At 42.1% G+C, this 24,315-nt stretch overlaps 1 long non-coding RNA gene across 1 annotated transcript; it reads right to left on the bottom strand.

The window, feature by feature from the left end:
* Positions 1–533: 533 nt before the first annotated feature.
* On the bottom strand, positions 534–24,000 carry LOC309715533. The gene is made up of 3 exons (XR_014279221.1): positions 23,743–24,000; positions 19,477–19,699; positions 534–857 (listed from the first exon to the last, which is right to left on the bottom strand). It is a non-coding gene; the product is annotated as an uncharacterized lncRNA (long non-coding RNA).
* Positions 24,001–24,315: the final 315 nt, after the last annotated feature.

Raw genomic sequence — 24,315 nt, 5'->3', positions numbered from 1 at the left:
AACAGAGTAGATTTTCCCCACTGAACAAGAAATAAACCCCCAAAAAGCTGCAGATGACATAATCAACTACAAACAAAATGGCAACTGCAGTTTGAATAAAGTTAAAGGTTTTGTCTAATTTTGCAAAAAGCAATTACATTTTAATCACAAGTCTTTGTGGGACACTTCAATGATTCAAATCTGTTCTTTTGTAATGATAAACATAGTGATGTGTGTGTTTAATAAAGTGGCAAAATCTATTACTGAAAATGACAGTGCATGTGATCTTTCTAGCTTTAAATGCAGCAGCCAAGAGCTGTTGAATGCAAAACATTAAGCTGACATGAAAAAGAACAACCACACTAGTGGAGGGGAGTGGGAGTGGGTGGGTTGTTACAGCGCTGAAGTCCCCCTTTTCTCTGTAAGTCTTCAATTCACAGATATGGTCTATACTGACATGACCAAACTAAGAAAGCTCTTTGTGGGTGCTACCAGCATTTTGACTGGAAAACTCTGGCAGCAGATGAAACGCCAAAGTTGTCCAAATTGTTTGGAATAACCTTTAGCTCTTCTGTTACAATAGAAAATATATTTAAAATCAAAATTTTCTTGGTTAGGGTGAAACTTTAGATGAAAAACGATTCTCTTTTCTGCTAATTTCTTTACACTTTAGACTTGAGTATATAAACAGCTTCTTCTAAAAGAGTAACTTTTGACATTATGTGTTGTGCTCGGACTTAATGCAAAGTGGATATTCAATCTCTGTGAATATAGGGTGAGATCAGATGCAAGCTGGACTAATGAAGAGAGAAGTGATATCATTCGCCTGTGCTGCTCTTCAGCTTGGGTTGGTTTCACCTCCTCCTCCTCACTGCCTCCTGTAGAGTCAAAGGGTTTGCATTAACACTTGGCTCCAAACAGAGGGACTTTCTGAAATGTTTTTCCTGTTTTTTGGAAGGTTGCTCCATGCCACGATTCAGAACACTCTGAGCTGAAGGGATGGGGTCTGCAAAAACAGCCAGAAACATGAGTGCAGTGGATGCAGTGTTCCCCCTCATGTTATCGTGCAGGCTTTAGCTGGTCTTCACTCCTTAAGTGTCTTTGACCCACTCCCATGGTACTGATTGGACTGTGATTGCTGAGATAAAACTTCATGATCTCATATCACCCTCTACTTTGGTCTGATTTATTTAAGTGTTCACATAATTTTTTTTCTGGATGCTTTCTACTGTCTGTATGGAAACAAGAACTGGTGTACCTCCACTCTGTGCAATCAGAATCAAACTCACAGGTTTCTTTTTCTGTCATTTCCATTTGGCCAGAAACAGCATCTTTTATTAAGTAACTACAACAATACGGTGTTTTTCTTACTAACCTTTATCAGCAAATTAAATGGATAAAGCCATTGTGACGGCACCTTTTGCTCAGTGGAGACAGTCCACAAAGTGAAAAACAGCCTAAGAGCAAAGTCATGACAAACAGCACCGACCTTTAATTTCAAGTGACCACACCCCTAGTCATGCAATACTTTTTCCTTAATACATCCTTAATAATGGGTGAATTATCAAAACATTCCCATACGATGCTGTTATCATGAAGTCGTCATTTCTACAGTAAAACTTGGCATTTTAACATGTTTTGGGTTCCTGCAACTGGTCCGTCGGGTTATTGTCTCCCCAGAAACACTTCCCTTGTTGTTTTGGAAATCTTTTTTTTTCCTATTCCTATTTCTGTTTTCGTTTTTCCTATTTCCGTTGTGTTTTGTGTGCTTTTGCAGCGTTTATCTTATTGCTGGTGTTTTCTTAAGTTGCAGTCCGTTTGGCCTCTCAGGGCCACAGTATACAAAGCTACAGAGCTATAATTTAAAAAGATCTTTGGTCTGTAACTGAGTTGATATAGTTTGCAAACCTTCCAGGCAATTCTGTCTGCTTCATATCTTGAAGCAGGAATCTTTCATGTGTTAGACAAATGTGTAAACCACTACACTACGGAGACACTACAAACTGGTTTAAAATAACAACAAAGCAAATTAGCTCAGCTAGTGAAATAGAAGAAACCAAATATGTTTGTAAAGAGGTCAGGTGGTAATTATTTACAGCTGTTGAATGAAGTTTTGAAGGTTTAGTAACAATGAAACAGGCTTCAGTGGAGTCTTTTAAGACTGGGGCCAAAAAAGGTTCTGGGAAGGTCGTGTCACAAATGGTGTCTGGTGTAAAAATATGTGCTAAATCAAATATGTGGATCTATTTGCTGTGGTTAACCATTGTAAATACTAACTATGACAGGGGTAATCATTTATGAACGTAAAGGCAAAATTATCCTTTTTTTAAATAAACATTATCAGCATGATTTTAAACTTACTTTAAAACATTATTTTGGAAAGGGGGAAATGTTATTATACCATAGGTTTATTTGAGCAGAAGCAATAAACCTGACAAAGACATATTATTGATGTGGAGTTCCACAAAGTTTAGTCTTTGATCCGTAATTATTTCTCTTCTACGTCATTCCTTTAGCCTGTGTCATTCAATCATTTTCCGGCATTTCTTATAATTTCTTTGCCGATGATATTCTCCTATATGTTTTTTAAGTCTCACCAGCTGGATAGCCTTTCCACCATAGCTGACTGTTTATCCTGGATTAGTGACTAGCGCTCCAATAATTACCTTTAAAAAAAAAAAAGAAAAGGAAAAAAAAAGCACTGCACATGCATATCATTTATCACATACGTAAATGTAATACCTTATTTACTAGTAGGGATGGGTATCGTTTAGGTTTTATCCGATACCGGTGCCAAACCGGTACTTTTGAAACGGTGCCGGTGCTTAAACGGTGCTCAAACCGGTGCTTAAAGAATGGAGAACACAAAATTGGTCCAAAAACCTCCCATGTTCAGCTGTTTTTTTGTAAAAAGATAACAATGTTAGCCTTTTCTGCAGCTATGGGGCATATATGGTATCACTCTTGGCTGGAAGCAGTGCTTAAACAATGGAAAAAACACAAACTTTGTCCAAAAACCTCTCATGTTTAGCTGTTTTCCACTTTTTCTTTGGTCATTTTAGCCTTTTTGGCCAGGGTGAAGGGAGTATCTGCCATCAAACAAGAAGACAGCCGCATGTAGCTATGATGATGTTTGCTAGTTCACCTTACATGCATTAATGTAATAACGTGGTTAGCCTACTCAACGTAAATTACACACGAACAACATTAAGCTACTCACGCAGAGAAGAACGGCTGCTGCTGCCATCATCGTCCTCATCATTTCTGCTACATTGGCAGGGCTAGGGGCCAGGACTCTACTCTTCGGGTTTTTGGGGGATGTTGCTAACTCCGGGTCCGATAACAGGCACCACACCCGCAGTAGATGTGCATGGTGTGAGGTCTCGAGGCAAGCTATCAAATACGCCGCATTTCTCGGCTTTTAAAAAAACCGCTATGCATCGCCAGGTGTTTCATCAGATTTGAGGTGTTACCTCCTTAACAGTATCAGTATCAGTATCAGCTTAAAACACTTGTTGCAGGCTGCTGAGTTTGCATATTTTGCTGTGAAGTACAGCCAGACTTTTGACCGCTTCGCCTTGGGCATTTTTAATCTGTAGCTCTGCGTAAAAGAACGTGCGTACCTGGACCCGCCTACTATCCTCCGAAACGTAAAATGATTGGCTAGAATCTAAAGTGTATCACAGCTCAGGAAAAAAAAGCACCGAAATGTGCGCTGCTTTTCGGTCTGGTTACTACCGTTTATGTCAGAACCGATACCGGTACCCATCCCTATTGACTAGCTAATATAAATCACCCCTTTCACACCAAATGCTAGAGCAAGTGGCGTAACGCACTGTAGCAAGCAGGCTCACACCACTCCATTTTAAATTGGCTCCCATTTGATATTAGAATTTGTTTTAAAATTTTTATATTAACATACAGAGCACTAAATTGGCAAGCTCGAAAATATATACTTTAACCTCTTATTAAACAGACTGCTGCTATATAAATAAACTTACTTTACTTACTTAAAATGAGAGTAAGTAGCGACGGTTCGGGTATCTCCCTAAGATGCCTCTTTAACTGCTTATAATAATAATAATGGATTGGATTTATATAGCGCTTTTCAAGGCACCCAAAGCGCTTTACAATGCCACTATTCATTCACTCTCACATTCACACACTGGTGGAGGCAAGCTACGGTTGTAGCCACAGCTGCCCTGGGGCAGACTGACAGAAGCGAGGCTGCCATATCGCGCCATCAGCCCCTCTGGCCAACACCAGTAGGCGGTAGGGTAAAGTGTCTTGCCCAAGGACACAACGACCAGGACAGAGAGCCCGGGGATCGAACCAGCGACCTTCTGGTTACAGATACGCTTCCCAACCCCCTGAGCCACAGTCGCCCCAAGGTGAGTTATAGGTGAGCTTCTTCAGGCATGACCTACTGGGAAGAAGCCCTGGGCCAGATGCAGGACATGTTGGAGACATTATGTCTCTTGTTTAGCTAGTTTGGCGAATTCCTTGGTCGTCTGAGGAAGTTGCCAAGAAGAGGGTTCAGGGCCCTTTGTCTCGAGCCTATATAGACGACAGACAATGGATGGATGTTTTCCTTACCTGAGAAGCACCATCTATGACAAGCATGTGAGTCAACTCCTGCCACCCATGTCAGGCCCTCCACCATGGGTAATTCTGTGGATGTCAGTAAAGTCCTGCTGGGTTATGTGATACCTACGCAATTAAGTTAGTGATTTATTGTACAGGTGTTGAGCTTGTGGTGCTCCAGTCATAAAACAATACTAGGAGCATGTTCACTGACAGTCGGGGTCAAGGTGCCCATGTGTACACATGAAAATGGACGTCAGCCTTCCTTCTCATACAGATGTTCATATACACGGTCAAACATTTTTTTGACAATTGTGCTCTTTCTGGTTCTTGCCTTAAATTTTTTATCAAAGCCAAGTGTTGTGCTGGTATACAGAAATGTCTTCTGTGTCTGTGGGTTTGTATTTAATGAAAGATTATGTTTGAATGATCTATAGTGGATTCAGACTTTTGGGAGCTGGGAGGTAAGAAAAATGTGTGTTTGGGTTAAAGCACAGTTACCATATGACATATTCACAGTTGAGAGGATCTGTTCAGATCTAGTGAATCCTACACCATTAGCAGGTAAAGTTTAAAAGTACCCTAGTATGCTCCAACTCTGTATTTTTTTAATTCCTGGGCTCAACTTGAGTATCTTTATCTTTAACAGCCCTTTTTGCAGCCCCTCGGTTTCTTCTCTCCCTCTAGCTTGTGTTTACCCCACCCCAAACGCCTGTTTTATTCTGATTTGCTGGCCCATGGCTTGTTCCTGCAAAAAGGAATTTGATAATACCATATAAGTTCATCTGTGGCGGCCTGATGTTAACTTGGCTCGAGAGTAGAAAAAAACAATGGAAGTCAAGCTTTTAGGGCAATATGAAGCCTGAGGTTTTCCCTCACAGTGATCTTTCACATACTTTCACCATGTTTAACATGAACACTGTAACTGTTTACAGTTACAGCTTTATTTTGCTTTCTTTGTTGGTTGATTTACTTGTGGTTATTGGTGACAACAGCAAGCATCTTAATGAAACAGCACACGTTCCAAATTGTATTATTAACTAGCTTCGTTGTCAGGAATAGAGTGTGCATGTGTCCGTGAGCTTGCTCTTTTCCTCTGAATAGTATCCGATAAATGAATGCATCAGGCCCTGTGATTCTCTTGCACACAGATACACGCCATACACCATTTGCATCTAGTGTGGAAAAAAACAGACTGACAAGTAGTTTTAAGACATCTAACTGATGGATCTAAATATTAATTAATGATTATTACAGAATAAATATTAGATGAGGTCCCTAATTAAAATGTAGTTGGTGTTAATGAAGATAAATACTCCAGTTTAGTCATAAAGTTAGAGAACAAAGTTCAGCTTAACTTCAAATGAGAAAACTCTGAACTATGTAGAGCCAACACCCCTGATGTCTCTCTGCTCTGTATTTTCCAAGGCTTTTATTAAAGTTAACAAACTGCTCTGATCGCTCAGTGAGGGATGTCAAGCTGAAGCTCTTTGCATATATTGAAGTGAACATATGTCTTCTAGAGTAGCATGTGTTTGTGATATATCTGACTATCAAGTCTTAACACTGATCAAATGCAGATCGTCTTTCATTAGAAATATGTAAAGTGTTTTCTTGTGCGGAGCCACATTTGTCACGCATTTTGTTTTACTCTGTGCTACTTCTTTCAAATTTCTCCTTAAATGGAGCCAAAGTAGGAACCGCAAATATTGGTGGACTTCTCCACCAATGTTACAAACTCACAAATCGCTCCTGAGTGCACTCAGTTTATTTTCACAGATAATTTAAAGAACACATTTTCTCAATTTGTGCATGCACCATTTTGCAAAATATTGTGCAGCTGGGCAAAGACTCTATGTTTTAGCCCCAACTAAATTTGAATTGGAAAATCTTTGGATTGAAAGTGCGTGAAAGGGATTTGAGAGGCAATATTAGGGAGATTTCAGACTGGTATTAATGTGATTTCCATCAGACTGTCGTTCTGAACTTACCATTTATATAAGAATAGATGGTACACTGTCAAAAGTTCACACTATACTATTTTATATTCGTCAAACTTTTGCAGATTCAGTTAAAGAAATGTTAGCAATATGTCTTCATGGAACAGGCTAACAAAGTACCTAAAAAAGTTAATGCAATACTGTTCGAGTTAAATGCCTTTTTGTAGTGCTTGAAGCATTCATAGGTCAGTTTTAAGTTACTTAACAAACAATGTTCTTCTGAAAATGATCAGGTAATGAGCTGGGCTAAAAATTTGGGATATGTGATAAAGCAACCAATGTCCAAAAAAACCCAACAAACACTGAAAGATCTGGAGACTATCTCTCAAGACCACTTTAAAACTTTTGCATAATACTGTAAAATTAAAAAAAAGTCTTCAACAGGGGTTTGCATTTGTGTTACGATTTTTTTTCCTCACCGAAAGTCTGGAAAACATAACTTCATGAATCTGAACATGTGGTCCTTGATCTATAGACACGTCAATGAATCATTTCACTTTTTCAAAGACATGTGAGTGTTGAGGCAAGAACATTTGCAGTTACTTCACTTTTATCATGAGTGTTTCATTAGTTGCGACCACAACTTGATATAATCACCTACGAAAATATCCCACAAAGCTGGAATCAGTGACAGAGAAACCCGATGAGAAAAGCGTGCTTTCCAAGTAGCTTAGCTTAGCACAATAATGCGCCACTTTTACACTTTCATGAGTTTAACAAAGAAGAATTATAAGAGTCAGAGGAACTGCTCGCGTGATTTTCTGCCATTTTCATTGGTGTAAACTGTCAATAACCACACATAGTAAGAGTGACATTATTGCTAATTGCTCAACAATATGAATAAATACTCATATTGTCCATAACTGTGCTCTAGTTACTCAGCAAAACTTCACCGAAGGTACTTTTCAACAACAACAGTTTCTGAATCAAACTAAAGGTAAGACCCAGACTGTCCGCTGAAAGCAGATAAACCCAGGTGACATCAACTCTCCATTCCCAACAGGACAAAAAAGCTGTTTTTCATTAACAAGCTAAAATGTTACATGGGGTACAGCTATCTGGATTACTGTTTCCACAACAAACCAAATTAAAAAAAACAACCCAAAAATACAACAACAAAAAAATAGATGGCTGTCCTAGCACTGATACCTTACCTCCAGTATCTTCTTTAATTTCTGCTTTCAGTAACAACCCAGCCCTTTTCCCCCCTTTTCAGACAGTCTCTCTCTCTCTCGCTAGCTTGGAAGGGAAGCCTGAGAAAGATAATGTGGTTTTTCTGCTTTGATGGCTGTTTTTCTGCCATCAAAGACATGGTGGGCTCCAGTAGGGTGGGGCTGGGCTGGATTGCTGACTCCTTTACAATCTGAGTAAACCTCCAGAAAGGCTGTTGTTGAAGCGTTGGGCCAGTCAGTCCATGACAACAGCACGCTGATGGCTGAGTAACACAACAGCTTTTCTCCTGGGAGATAGCAGTGGAAATGTTGAGCGATGCGAGTCTACACATACTGGAATAAGTTAACAGCAATATGGAACATGGATGTCGTCATTGCTTTCCTTTGTCTCTACACGTCAGCTTGTTTTTTTTTATATTATTTTTTCTTAGTCTATGTGATGGTGTTAAAGGAATCAGGACTTACATATTAAATGGGGGGGAAAGCTAACTGTACTAATCATACTACAACATAAAGATGTGTGCTCACTGTAAATGAATTAAAACATGTTCTTCAGGTGTTTATGGAACCAGGTCATCCAACTGACAAACACTAGTAAGTGCCTGTTTGTGGTCTAATGAAGACTTTTATAGGGCTGCATATCAGGGTCATTGTAGTTTGTCATTGTAGTTTAAAAGAATTCCTGTAGAGCCCTGAAGGATGGAGCAAAAACCTGAGAAAAACACATAGCTTAAAATGAGAAATTTACAAAGAAAAAAAAATCTCCTATCACTCATTTGCTATCTGAGAAGTCATACATTTGTGAGAAAGGAATGAAAGATTAAGTTAACATGGACATGCTGAAAACTGTTCCTTCAAAGGGCACTTCAGGCTGTCTCCCAAAGCAAGCAATAAAAAAAAAAAAAAAGATCTGTGTGAAACAATGGTTTTCTTTTTATTACCACTGGTAAAAACCTAATCTATAACCTGTCATTTAAAAAGACACATTTAAAGGCCTAATAAAAGGACATAGCCATCCCAACAACAGACTGTTCTCTCTGTTGAGGTCAGGAAAGCGATTCCGCTCCCTGAAGACCAACACAGAGAGACTGAGGAGGAGCTTCTTCCCGCAGGCGATACGGTCTCTCAATCACACCACCACACAGTACTGACCCACACATATAGTTCTTACACACACTGGACTTTCTGGACATTGTTTTCACTTCATCACTTAATCACTTTAAGCATATTTGCACTGCACAAGACACTAAATAATGTGGATTGCACAACACTGGTCATTATATTCTTCATTTCCAGTTAATACTTGTACAGCTGCTGTTATTGTATACAGTGGGGCAAAAAAGTATTTAGTCAGCCACCGATTGTGCAAGTTCCCCCACCTAAAATGATGACAGAGGTCAGTAATTTGCACCAGAGGTACACTTCAACTGTGAGAGACAGAATGTGAAAAAAAAAAATCCATGAATCCACATGGTAGGATTTGTAAAGAATTTATTCGTAAATCAGGGTGGAAAATAAGTATTTGGTCAATAACAAAAATACAACTCAATACTTTGTAACATAACCTTTGTTGGCAATAACAGAGGTCAAACGTTTACTATAGGTCTTTACCAGGTTTGCACACACAGTAGCTGGTATTTTGGCCCATTCCTCCATGCAGATCTTCTCGAGAGCAGTGATGTTTTGGGGCTGTCGCCGAGCAACACGGACTTTCAACTCCCGCCACAGATTTTCTATGGGGTTGAGGTCTGGAGACTGGCTAGGCCACTCCAGGACTTTCAAATGCTTCTTACGGAGCCACTCCTTTGTTGCCCGGGCGGTGTTTTTTGGATCACTGTCATGTTGGAAGACCCAGCCTCGTTTCATCTTCAAAGTTCTCACTGATGGAAGGAGGTTTTGGCTCAAAATCTCACGATACATGGCCCCATTCATTCTGTCCTTAACACGGATCAGTCGTCCTGTCCCCTTGGCAGAAAAACAGCCCCATAGCATGATGTTTCCACCCCCATGCTTCACAGTAGGTATGGTGTTCTTGGGATGCAACTCAGTATTCTTCTTCCTCCAAACACGACGAGTTGAGTTTATACCAAAAAGTTCTACTTTGGTTTCATCTGACCACATGACATTCTCCCAATCCTCTGCTGTATCATCCATGTGCTCTCTGGCAAACTTCAGACGGGCCTGGACATGCACTGGCTTCAGCAGCGGAACACGTCTGGCACTGCGGGATTTGATTCCCTGCCGTTGTAGTGTGTTACTGATGGTGACCTTTGTTACTTTGGTCCCAGCTCTCTGCAGGTCATTCACCAGTTCCCCCCGTGTGGTTCTGGGATCTTTGCTCACCGTTCTCATGATCATTTTGACCCCACGGGATGAGATCTTGCGTGGAGCCCCAGATCGAGGGAGATTATCAGTGGTCTTGTATGTCTTCCATTTTCTGATGATTGCTCCCACAGTTGATTTTTTCACACCAAGCTGCTTGCCTATTGTAGATTCACTCTTCCCAGTCTGGTGCAGGTCTACAATACTTTTCCTGGTGTCCTTCGAAAGCTCTTTGGTCTTGGCCATGGCGGCGTTTGGAGTCTGACTGTTTGAGGCTGTGGACAGGTGTCTTTTATACAGATGATGAGTTCAAACAGGTGCCATTCATACAGGTAACGAGTGGGGGACAGAAAAGCTTCTTACAGAAGACGTTACAGGTCTGTGAGAGCCAGAGATTTTCCTTGTTTGAGGTGAACAAATACTTATTTTCCACCCTGATTTACGAATAAATTCTTTACAAATCCTACCATGTGAATTCATGGATTTTTTTTTCACATTCTGTCTCTCACAGTTGAAGTGTACCTCTGGTGCAAATTACTGACCTCTGTCATCATTTTAAGTGGGGGAACTTGCACAAGCGGTGGCTGACTAAATACTTTTTTGCCCCACTGTATATATATTTATATTTTATTTTATTCCTTCCTAGTTAAATTTACCCTTTTTAATTTTCATATTTATTTCCTATCTTATTCATAGCCTTTTCATTTTTTTTCTTTAGGTCACGAGCAGTTGTCTAAGCATTTCACTGCATATCGTACTGTGTATGACTGTGTACGTGACAAATAAAATTTGAATTTGAATTTGAATTTGATTTAGTACATTTAAGCAATATGTCTGTGATACTTAAATCCTTAATTTTTAAGTTTTTCATTTTCTATTTAGTGGTGATTCGAACAAAATTCTATCGCGGATAAAAAAAAATGTAAGTTATGTACAAGCGGTGCATGATGAAAGTGAGATGTGAAACAAACACATAGGCAGGGGTACGATGATATATACAAAAATGTTTTTTTTAAACATATAGGTTAATGATGTGTCACAATGTTCTTGCAGTTTCCTTCAGATCAGCCTACCCGTTGAGGAGAGGGCACACATATATATATGCCTAGACTACAAATACAGTACACTGATCATCTAGTCAGTGTCAAACCTAAAAGTAAAGGTTGCAGCAACTTTGACAAGTCTTGATGCATGTGCAATCATCCAGATAAAGAAATCCCAAAAAGTTGATTCTCTTCATCTGAACATAATGTTTTAAGTCTCTGAGACTTATTCAGCACTTCTATGAGTGATGAAACTTTTCTCCCACTGAAAATGCTACATCCAGATGAACTGAATCAACTTTTTGAGATTTGATTGACAAGGGTGTGGTCACTCGTAGGCCCAACATACAGCTATCTGCTGGGCCTTACCTCTACTGGAGTCTCTTGACTGTAGATGTGACAGTGAAGTGAGTGAAATTGTAGTGTTTTGTTTATATGTTATATAGCACGATTTCGCATGTATCTCTGTGTATTGTTGCCATACTGTCTATGGAACCGAGCAATAGCAACATGGCAATGGACAAATTCAGAAAGACTGGCTTGAAAACAGGAATTCAAAAGGCAACAGGTGAGGATACTGTCGCGCTGACCTAGTAGGTGTGGCTGTTATTCCTCTTTTCCTCCTCCTGCCCTCTACCTGTTCGGTGCTGCTGCTTACCCATGGCCGCTGATTAGACCTTGGGTGCAATCAACAACTAAGCACGGCCTGGTGTGCGCCGCCCTGCCAGGTGAGCCACATTAGAGCAATCAAGGGTGGGCGTGCCTAGTAGACCTTAAAATGCATGTAGCAGTCATTTGACCCGTGTGCAACATACTGAGAGGACGGCAAACAAAGCACTTTTCCACTGTGAGGAAGACTTTGAACAAGACAGGCTATCGGTAAGCTCTTGAGTTCACATTTTGCTTTTGCAGCTGTATCTGGGACTATGGAAGCTCAGTTGTGCAAATGTTTTACGCTTAGGGAAATAGTTGCTGCATTTAAGTTTAATTATATTGACAAAAATGAATGTTTAAGTTTGAATAAATTGTTTGTGCAGTTAGTGTTCCCACATATTTATGTTAATTAATATTAAAAATAGTTACCCCAAATCCTTGGGTGGATCGTAAAACTAGTGAATAAATGTTTGGTTTTGATTTAAAGAAAATAATTCTTTGTAAAGAAAATCCTTAGTTAAAGTCTATTAAAATGTTTGTGAATGCTAAAATGTATACTTTAAAATACAATTGTTTATAAAAAAGTGTTAAATGCAAAGAAGACACATTGTGTATATTTATTTAAGAACCACAGTTAAATTAACACAGTTAACCACATGGTAAATGGCTTTACTGAAGTGTATTTTGTTATTTCATCTGTCTTCTGTGTAATTTATCTGAATGGTTAATGAAATGTTCTTTATTTTTGTGTTGAAAGGTTTTTTACCTGCTGCTACCTACCAGCTATCAAACTAGTTGGTCTAAATAAAGTTGAGTGAAATTCAAAGTCTGGTCTTTTTCAAGTGTGGACACCTCACAGTCAGAGGAACACTTGACAGTAAAAAACCGGCCTGGCCAGTAGAGAAACCGGCCTTGACCAGTGAAGACTCCACAAAAGCTCACCACAAAGACGGAGAAGACTCCACCTGGGGGCCTGGAGGAAATTTCACACCGTTTGCCTGTCCAATCAACAACCGAGAAAACAGAATGGCTGAGTCCAAGTCACTCGAAGAGCTGAAAATAGAGCGAACCACTGCAAAGAGACTGTTTTCCAGACTCACCAACCATATAATAAGGACCCACATGGATATGTCTGTAGAGGAGCTGCAGGATTCCTTCAAGAGACTCACAGTAGAGGGCTCCAAAGTGATTGACGCGAACGAGGAGCTTGAGGCCGCCTACATCACGCAGTGTGAAGTAGAGGGCACACCGGAGCTGATGGGCCAACAGAGAGCAGACGTCGAAAAAACGGAGAAAGAATGTGAGCAGAAGTTGAAGGAGGTGAAGCACCTGATCAGAGAGACACTGTGGACATCATATGGTGAAAAAGAACTGACCCTTGCTCTGAAATCAGCAGAAATGGCGTGTGAGAACGTCACATCCACTCAGCCTGATACACCCCTGGAGGCATATGATTTTATGCTCCACCATCTAGAAGAACTGGTGAAGAAAGCTAAGCAGGCACACCAGACATGGAACCGCTGGGCGCCACCTGCTGAGAGGCGAGATTGTGATCGTCGACTGATGGAGCTCGAAACCTGCCTTCCAAAGCTGGTGTCAGGGAAGGCCGCCGTTATCAAAGCAGAGAGAATTAAAAGAGATGCCGACCAAGCAGTTGTCACAGTCCGCAACGCAGCCTCGGTCGCAGCCATAAAATTGAAAGCCACAGCTTTACCAAAGTTCACCGGCAGCCAGCGTGAGTTCTACAGATGGCGGAAGGAATGGGAGGCTCTGCAAAAGCAAGGTGAACCAACCGGGTCCGTGGAAGTAAAGAAATTCCAACTTCTTGATAGCCTCGATGATAAAGTGGCCAAAGATCTGCGCCTGTCCACATACACCTCGGCCGATGAGATCTTCAGAGTCCTTGAGAACCGCTATGGAAATCAAGCCACCATCGCCATTGAAATCATTGAGGAGCTTCAAGCTATCCCTCCTGTCCGTAGCAACCAGCCTAGAAGAATTATAGAGCTTATCCACGCAGTGGAAAAGGCCCTCTATGATTTGAGTGAGCTGGATGAAGCAAATGCCATAAAGAACCTCTTAGTAATAAAGTCTATTGAAAGCAAGCTGCCTGAGTCCCTAAAGAAAGACTGGCTTACCCACGCTGCTGATCCAAAGAATGTTGTGACTCATCAGAACCGGTTTGACAAGCTGCTCGCATACCTCCAATCTCAAGAGTCCATCTACGAGCAGTTAGACCAGCTGAGAGACATCGACCCTGCCAAGGAGAGAATAAAGTTCCCAGTAAAGTACGCCCGTACCAAGTCAGTTAAATCCAGTACTGATCCAGCAGGCTGCATCATCTGTGGGGACCCAAAGCACAAGAGAAAGCTCTACATCTGCAGACGGTTTCGAACCAACACAAAGTTACAGGAGAAAGAGGATGCAGTGCAGCAACTTGGAGCCTGCAAGAGGTGCCTCGAGATCCACGACGAACCCTGCAGAAAGACGACTTACCTGTGTGGAAATCCAGAGTGCAAAGACCAGCATCATTACCTTCTTTGTCCCTTGCCACGACCCTTATCACAAAGGCCCAAGTCTGGTCCGGCGAGAGCTGAGGGGAGGAGGTATACAGAGGTTCAAGAAGAGTTCATCTCTAAACTATCGCCAGAGCTAGCGCAGGAGTGTCGGAAAGCTTTCTGCAACGTCTCATCACGAGCCTTCAACTCCATGGCAGCAGAGAGAGGTCTACTGGAGGGGACTGGTCTAAAAGAGTACCCTGTGATCCTGATGCTCCTTGACGTCATCGCCAATGATGGGCAGAGAATTGGGACACTAATTGATCTAGCATCTGACACAAACTACATAACCCATAAAGCCGCAAGTAAGCTCAACCTTCGCAGTGAAGACGTCATGCTTGTCATCCAGGGTATCGGAGGTATGAAGGTGTCTGTGGCAACCAAGCGCTACCTTCTCAAGATCCGTGTCAACACCTCAAAAGGAACTTTAAAGCCTCACCAGTTAGTTTGCTATGGTCTTGACAAGATTGCTGAAGTGACAAGACATGTTCCACCTCAAAAGCTACAGAAGATCTTCCCTGACATCCCTCCCCAAGACCTCATCAGACCCAGAGAGATCCAGCTTCTAATCAGCCATAAAGAAGGCCAGCTGGTGCCCCAAAAGATCCGTTCCATCGGTGACCTGGTTCTCTGGGACGGTCCACTTGGCAAAACAATCGGGGGCACGCATCCAGACCTCTTTGAGGAAGTCACTTTGATGGCCCACACCTCCAAAACTCACTTCGCAAGATCAATGAGAGCTGCTGCATTCAAGTACCAAGAGTTCACTAAAGACCTAGCTTCCTGTCAGCACCCTGATCACCCTGAGACTCTATCCACCACAGCTACCAGCAGCAGAGACTTTCTGAAGTGGTGGAGGTGGGAAAGCATCGGAGCCGCTTGCCAGCCGAGATGTGGAGGGTGTCGTTGTGGGAGCTGCCAGCCAGGGGGTAAAGAAATGACGCTTGCAGAAGAGAGGGAGATGGAGATCGTGAGGAATGGCCTGACTTACTCAACTGGAGATGCCCACAACAGTGAACCGCATTGGCATGCTAAATACCCATGGGTAGAAGATCCAGCAACCTTGCCAAATAACAGGAAAGCAGTAGAAGCAACATTCATCAGAACCGAGATGAAGCTATCTAAAGAACCTGAATGGAAGAAGGCCTATGCTGCACAAGTTCATGAGATGGTAAACCGCAGAGCTGCAGTGAAGCTGTCCAAAGAAGTCCTGCGGAGTTGGACTGGGCCAGTATGGTATATAAGCCACCTCATCGCGCCAAATCCACACTCTGTCTCTACCCCAGTGAGGTTGGTGTGGAACAGCAGCCAGAAGTACAGAGGCCTCAGCCTGAATGACATCCTCATCAAAGGTCCTGATGTCCTGAACCCGATAAGAGCTGTCCTGCTGAGGTTCCGAGCTGGTGTCTACGCCGCCCTTGGTGACGTCCGCAAGATGTACAACTCCGTCTGGCTGGAAGATCGAGAAGTCCACTTGCACAGATTCTTGTGGCGTGACACAGAAGATGCAGACATAGAAGACTATGCCATAACAAGAGTCAACATTGGAGACAAACCTGCTGGTTGCATAGCCCAAGTCGCCATGAGAGAAACTGCAAACCTACCTTCATTCAGTCACTTCACAGAGGAGAAACGTGTGCTGGAAGAAGATGTTTATGTCGATGACATCCTGACATCACACAATGACCTCGACCATCTGAGACTCCTAACAGCCAACATCGAGCACATCCTGAGAGCTGGAGGATTCTACATGAAGCCTTGGGTCTACTCCAGTCAAAGTGGGAGGGAGGAGTCAAAGAAAGAGTTGCCTCGATCAGAGCCAAAGACTATGATCCTGCCAAACCAGCTGACGGAAGATGACAACAAAGCCCTTGGCCTTGGCTACACCATCAATGATGACAAGCTTCATGTCATGGTCGCAGTGAACTTCTCAAAGAAAAGGAGGAAAATGCGCCTTGGTCAAGACCTGCTCAGAGAAGAAGTCAGAGCGCAAACACCTGATCCACTCACCAGGCGAGAACTGCTAAGCCAAGTCTTGGGTGCAATCCAGCGTGAGAGCTACGGTTTCCAGACCTTCTTCGCAAACCGCGTTGGTGAAATCCAGAGTAGCACTGATGCCCAGGATTGGTGGTGGATTCCTGGGTCAGCAAACATTGCAGACATCCTCACCAGAAGGGCCAGTCCGAATGCCCTAACCAAGGACTCCGAGTGGCAGTCGGGTCCAAAGTTTCTCCAACTTCCTGAAGATGAGTGGCTGAAGAAATCCGCCGGAGAAGTCGCTGCCCAAGCTCGAGAAACGGTCACAAAGCTACAGAAAAAGACTTTTCTTGCGGTCCTTACCAGAATGCACATCAAGGCGGCTCAGGACTCAGTACACGTAGAGTCGAGAAGACCACGAGGAGTAGCAACCCAACAGCTAATCGACGAAAGGCGATTCAGCAACCTGAGAAGGCTGATTGGGACCGTGGCGTGGGTCTGGAGGGTTGTCAAAAAGTTCATGAGATCAAAGACCAGAGACCAAGAAAAGTGGGAGGTAGTACCATCTTCGGGTGTCCTCACAGTCAGCGAAAGACGAGATGCTTTCCGAGACCTTTGCCTAGCAGCACAAGAGGGCGTCACCTTCCCAAGCACCACAACAGACAGACTAGTCGTTTACAAAGACCAAACAAGTGGACTTCTAGTTTGTGGGGGCAGAATCCAAACCTTAAAAAAGGACCGCAGAGCCGTTCCCCTTCTACCATTCCAAGCCTGGTTATCCACCCTCCTTGCCAGAGAAGCACACAGCGAGGGACATGGCGGAGTGGCAGAAACCTTACTGCGGATGAGAATGAAGGCTTGGGTTGTCAGAGGAAGAATTATTGCCCAAAAGGTCGTTGACCAGTGCATCATCTGCAAGAAGGCAAAGGCAAGAACCTGCAAGCAAGTAATGGGGGACTTACCTGAAGAGAGGTCAAATCCTGCTGCACCATTCGAATTTACATCTGTTGACCTGTTTGGACCCTATCATGTGAGGGATGATGTCAAGAGAAGAGTGACCATGAAAGTTTGGGGAGTTGTGTTTTGCTGTATGGCAAGCCGAGCCATTCATGTCGAACTAGCGAGCACACTATCAACAGAGAGCTTCCTGCTTGCCTACCAGAGGTTCACTTCTGTCCGAGGCCATCCCCGAAAAATCTGGTCAGATCCTGGTACAAACTTTGTCGGCGCCAAACCTGTCTTGGAAGAAATGTATGCTTACCTGAGACGACAAAACAAGGAGTCGCTTGAAGAATACTCTGCCAAAAATGAGACCATCTGGGCATGGAAGATTCTTCCCGCTGACTCACCTCACCGAAATGGGGCCGCCGAAGCTGCTGTCAGAGTTACCAAGAGAGCCCTCCATACTCTCGGCAATACAGAGGCTCTTACCTTTAGTGAGTTTCTGACAGCACTCCAGCTAGCCGCCAACCTTGCAAATGAGAGACCCATTGATGCCAGATTTCAGAGCCGAGAAGATCGCATTGACTACATCACGCCGAATAATCTGTTGCTTGGTCGAGCCACACAAAGTGGGGACTTCAAAACTGTTGACTTCACAAATTATCCTTTCAAAAGGCTGAAGGAAATACAAACCACAGTCAACAACTTCTGGAGGTCCTGGAGCCAACTCGCTGGACCAAACCTGTTCATCCGCAGTAAATGGCATACTTCAGAGAGAAACATTGCTGTTGGAGACATAGTTTGGCTCTGCGACCAAAATGCCCTTAGAGGGCAGTTCAGACTCGCAAAAGTCATTAGCGTGAATCCTGATTCCAAAGGGATCATTCGAGATGTGCATGTGAGGGTCACTCCAAGTTCCAGCATTGCGATCAAGAGTCCAAAACCCGCTACCACAAGTCCTGAGCTGGGCACCACCTTACATCGGGACATCCGGCGTCTTGTGGTCCTTTTACCGGTGGAAGATCAAGTAAGGGACCAGCCCACCTGAGTGCGATCTTTCCAGACAGTGCTGAGCAAAGATCGAGTGGGAGGTGTCGCGCTGACCTAGTAGGTGTGGCTGTTATTCCTCTTTTCCTCCTCCTGCCCTCTACCTGTTCGGTGCTGCTGCTTACCCATGGCCGCTGATTAGACCTTGGGTGCAATCAACAACTAAGCACGGCCTGGTGTGCGCCGCCCTGCCAGGTGAGCCACATTAGAGCAATCAAGGGTGGGCGTGCCTAGTAGACCTTAAAATGCATGTAGCAGTCATTTGACCCGTGTGCAACATACTGAGAGGACGGCAAACAAAGCACTTTTCCACTGTGAGGAAGACTTTGAACAAGACAGGCTATCGGTAAGCTCTTGAGTTCACATTTTGCTTTTGCAGCTGTATCTGGGACTATGGAAGCTCAGTTGTGCAAATGTTTTACGCTTAGGGAAATAGTTGCTGCATTTAAGTTTAATTATATTGACAAAAATGAATGTTTAAGTTTGAATAAATTGTTTGTGCAGTTAGTGTTCCCACATATTTATGTTAATTAATATTAAAAATAGTTACCCCAAATCCTTGGGTGGATCGTAAAACTAGTGAATAAATGTTTGGTTTTGATTTAAAGAAAATAATTCTTTGTAAAGAAAATCCTTAGTTAAAGTCTATTAAAATGTTTGTGAATGCTAAAATGTATACTTTAAAATACAATTGTTTATAAAAAAGTGTTAAATGCAAAGAAGACACATTGTGTATATTTATTTAAGAACCACAGTTAAATTAACACAGTTAACCACATGGTAAATGGCTTTACTGAAGTGTATTTTGTTATTTCATCTGTCTTCTGTGTAATTTATCTGAATGGTTAATGAAATGTTCTTTATTTTTGTGTTGAAAGGTTTTTTACCTGCTGCTACCTACCAGCTATCAAACTAGTTGGTCTAAATAAAGTTGAGTGAAATTCAAAGTCTGGTCTTTTTCAAGTGTGGACACCTCACAGTCAGAGGAACACTTGACAGATACTGTTGCTACCTTTTATATTCATTCGGTGATGAAAATACACAGAGGCTTTTTTGTTTTTAAATAATTTACAGCCTTACTTTGGAAATGAAGAAGTTTTTCTCTCAGAATATACAGTGGTCCCAATATACCATCATACCATTTCAATGATGGATTACGCTGAAAGGGTTCACATGAAGTATTTTAAACAAAGCTGACCTTTTTGATGTGCTCGCAGAGTCGTCGTGGGGCATTAATCAACATATGCAGTCAGGCAGCTCTGCTTTATGAAGTAAACGAGCAGAGCAGTCTGAGTAACGCACTGCAGGGTGCTGTGGTTTTATGAGTCCTCTGCTAGTTCGTATGTAAAACACTTCATCCCCTGCTTTGAAGTGAAGGCTCTCTGGTCATCTTGTCTGTGGTGTCTTCCAGGAATCAGCACCTTAAAGCACACACACACACACACACACACACACACACACACACACACACACACACACACACACACACACTCACACTCACACTTAGTGTCTTAGTGATTTGCAGATGATTGCTTCCTGATTTTATTCACATTTTCTACAACGTCCTACCATTTTTATGCAGTTGTATCAGCTTTTGTTTCAGGTTTTATTCATTAGACAAATTGGTTATGAAATAATACTGATGCTAAACTTTATACTGTAAAAGTTTTTAAACGTTCAGCTCTCAGTGGCAGCAAGCAATCGGTGTTATTATTGCCAGTTTGCCATGATGTTAAGCATGTAAACTTACGTTAGGATGGTTTAATTGCTCATTACAATTTGATCTAAATGCTTAGATTCTCTAGACAGTAAAACAACTTGAATGCAGTTTCCATTGTTGTAAACAATAATCATATATGCATGTGTTTTTAAAGCAGTAGGCAGGCAATTTCTATCCAGTTTAAAGGATAGAAATTGCCTCCAAAGCAGGTCTCCAGGACTGGATGTCCTGGAGACCTGCTGGCAACCGCTGGCATCTAAGAAACGTTGCATAATCTGCAACTAGTTGGAGAATGGTTGCTGGAATCATTATTTTGAAATTGGTTGCAAAGAGGTATACAGTGCTACACCGAAAACCTCCTTGCAACTGCTTCGGTTGCTCAATCGTAAATTGTTGTAATCCCTGGCAGTTTGCATAGAAGACACCGACTTGACTGCAAACTGTGTGAAATTGTGAAAAGTAGGGCACAAACCAAAAACACAGACTGTTAAAAGTTGTTATCGTTAAGGGAAAAACTTTTATTTTGAAGGCAAACATTCTCTGTTTCCAGTTTGTGTTGCACTTTTTCAAGTTCCGCTGCAAATGGCGAGTGTTGAATGTTCACGAGTACATCTCTCACTCATTATCTACAACCAGTTAAACCTCTCAGGTCATCAGGCGCAGATCTTTTAAATGTTCCCAGAAATAGATCTAAGTGTTGTGAGTGTGCTTTCAGTTATTGCGGTCCTGTTCTTTGAAACAGCAACAACTGCTAACCAGTGCTGTTCACTGCCATAAAGCAGTAAGGTAACCTACGCAGGTTGTTATGTTTTTATCATCTGTGGTAAGCACACTGAGTTTACATGTAATGAAATGTGCTATATAAATTTAATTGCAGTTGATGTAGCACCCTAATTATTGCTGATTTCACCGAGTGATAGCGAGCAACCACTCGCCAGTCGGATGGGAAATACATGTTGTTCTCTAATGACTGGGGACCTCCTTTCTCTGGGCCTGTGTGACTGAGGCTTTGTCCAGAGACATTAGAAATGAGACCCAAGCTGGAGCTCCTATACTTTCATTGAATAACATACACATGTTGCATTTATTCAGAAAAGGCATGTCCATCCATGAGAACAGAACAGTCTGACAACCTGCCTGTCTGACACACTTACCACCAGGTGCTTCCAATCAGTTCCTCTCAGACTGAAATATCCTTACATGGTTCTCTGCAGAGCTTAAAGGCTGCCATCAAACTCATTATTTTCTGCCAGAATAGCAAAGTAAAATGGATTTTTCATCAGCAGTATTCAGAATTTATAGGTCCTGGCTTATTTGTTTAATTGGCAAATCAAACTTTATCTTAGAGCCTACTCAGATAAATATTTTTTCTCAGTGCCTGCCTCACAGTCTGAGCTGAAAGAGGAAAAAATAATGAAACACTACCCGACCGCAGACTTTATAAGATTGGCATTAGAAATTTGGTTTACTTCTCTCATAAACAAATGAAAACAAATCCTTTCTAAGACAAAACCATCACGTTTATGTGACGGAGATTTATAGATGCTTGCTCCTAAAAAGCCCATCTGTCGAACAGGTTTCGAAGTGGCAGATTACAGCTAATAAACAGTTTAATCACTTGTAATAACTGTAAGTGCTTGAAATAAAAAAAAGTAGATTAGGGAATGATTCAGTGACTCAAACGATGGCTAAACAAAACATTCTCATTACATGGACATAAATATCTCTGTAATTTTCCACAGATTGAAAAACCTCAACATCGAGATTTGTTTTTGTGGGTTTTTTTTTAAATATACCGGTTTGATGTGAGTACACATAGCGCTCTAAATACATACGCTTCAATCACAATGAGTCCTAAAAAATGTGAAACTCCAAATGGCTTTTTTCTCAGTCGACTGCGTGATTGCACTGATACGTCTACAAAACAAGTGCTGAATTAGAAAGCCAGTGCACACTGTGGATCAGCTGCCAAACGTGCTGCACCTCAGAAACATGACGGGGCATTTTGCTTCAGCTTTATGTCAGGGCTAAGCGGAGCCCCTGAAGCACTTCAACTTGGCCTGACACACCAGTGCTAAAATGTAAGAGCCAATAAGCTCCAACAGTTTATGATTTTACATAAAATACTTTAAAGATCTGTTGTTAGCCAAGACAGCCAGAGGAAAGCCACATGTCAAACTGAAGATGATGAACTCCTGCCGCAAACTAATAACAAACAGGTCACAGCTGCCGCCTTTGTTTATTCTTTACCTCACTGTGGCAATAATAGTTACAGCGGATTATGTGAATGTGATTCTGACTTCACACACAGCAGTAAACTTCTTAAGTGTACACCAGAGATTGCAGATGTGGCCCAAAGGACGACATCATCGGCAAATAGCACTGAGGCAAACAGATGTTTCCATTAGCCTCGTGTGAGAACTCTGCAGGGAAATGAATCGCACACAAATATGTTTTTAAATTGGAGTTTTTGTGTCAGTGGTGGTACTTTCATGAGGAGATGAGCAGTACCCAAAATGAATCATTACAAAGTGATGTTTCTAAAATTCCTCTGTGAAGTGACCTGTTCCCTTTTTGTGGGGCAGTTTCATTCAGAATGACTTTCAACCCACTGTGATTCTCTGTGATAGAAACATGGAGAGAAAGACTTAACGTGAAGCGTGAGAGTGAGCAAACTGAGGGGAAAACCAACTCAGATATATTACATGAAACATGAAATCCTCCAATAAAATCATGTCAAGCTTCCAGGTACAAGAACAGAACATACTGCACCCAGACAAGGAATCCCAAGGGTGGCTGATTAGGTCAGAGTAAAGTGCAGTTGTGCAGAAATAGTCTTATACAATCATGTAAAAAGTAAAAAAAGAAAGTAGATCCTCTTTTAATTAATTAATGGTTGCCATATCAAAACATAATAAACGATCATCTTGTCCTTAGCTGAAATACAACAAGACGTGACATATTACAGCATGTTTTATAGCGTCGTTATTTATTTAAAACTGGGTCATGCAATAGTAAAATTATCCCAAGCAAAGCAGAAAATCTGCAACAGAAGATGTTGCAATGACTCAAAGTCCAGAACGCAACTGGCTGAAACGCTGTGGTGGGACCTCAGGAGTGGACTGAAGCAACGCTGTGAAGAAGAGTGGGCCAAAATTCCTCCACAATGATGTGAAACACTAATAAAGTCATACAGAAAACTATTGCTTCAAGTTATTGCTGCTAAAGGTGGTTCTACAAGTTATTGGATCACAGGCTGTTATTAGTTTTGCACACAATGCTTCTTCATTTTGGTTTAATTTGGGTTATATAAATAATGACATGTGTTCAGTGTTGGGAAGGTTACTTTTAAAATGTATTCCATTACAGAATACAGAATACATGCCCCAAAATGTATTCTGTAACGTATTCCGTTACGTTACTCAATGACAGTAACGTATTCTGAATACTTTGGATTACTTAATATATTATCATTCTTTTTACAACAACGTGAATGTACTATTGCTGTGTGATTTATTACTATTACTGAAGGTCCGCGACTCCGAACTGTAGTAAAGGGACCTCTGACTAATACGGCGGGGTCCCTGTCAGCTCGTAGCCGAAAAATAGCTTTACTTTGTTGTGTGGGTCAACTTTTCTTGCGAGAGACAGAGAGAGGCGTTGAAAGGCTGCTCCAACAGAACTTATTGTTTTCAGAGGAAAACACGAACACGGTGTACAGTCGAGTCTTAATAGCTTACTTACAACTGGGCTCGTCAGGCTCTCTTCTTGGCTGAAGTGGTTATTATTATATTTACATGCTTCCAGCTCCCGTTTTTCCTCGATGACAACTCGTACCTTTCCGCTCCCCTTTATCTCCCTCCTCGCGCTCACAGACCCATAACGTGTATGGCAGTCCATTCTCCCTGCAACACGGACTACACTGCCCATGATGCTACATTCTTTAGAGCTATGCTTGTAGCATTCTGCCTGTTAGCTTAGCACAACAACAACAACAACGAAAAGGCGCTCTCTCACCCAGGAAACACGCAGTCGCAGAGAGAGAGCGAGAGCGCGTTGCCCTGTAACCATGGCAACCGTAACGCTGCCGCCTGGAACAACAGAACGTAGCTGTCAAACAAAACCCAAACAGTCCTGACCCGCGACAAAATGAAACAGGAAAGTACCGCAGTGTAATCCATTTATTTCAACAAAGTAACTGTATTCTGAATACCACCTGTTTAAACGGTAACTGTAACGGAATACAGTTACTCATATTTTGTATTTTAAATACGTAACGGCGGTACATGTATTCCGTTACTCCCCAACACTGCATGT

This window comes from Aulonocara stuartgranti (assembly GCF_965226115.1).
Source record: "Aulonocara stuartgranti genome assembly, chromosome: 10".
Taxonomy (NCBI): Eukaryota; Metazoa; Chordata; class Actinopteri; order Cichliformes; family Cichlidae; genus Aulonocara; species Aulonocara stuartgranti.
Note: the sequence above shows the minus strand (reverse complement) of the source record. Positions and strands in the feature narration are given on the sequence as shown.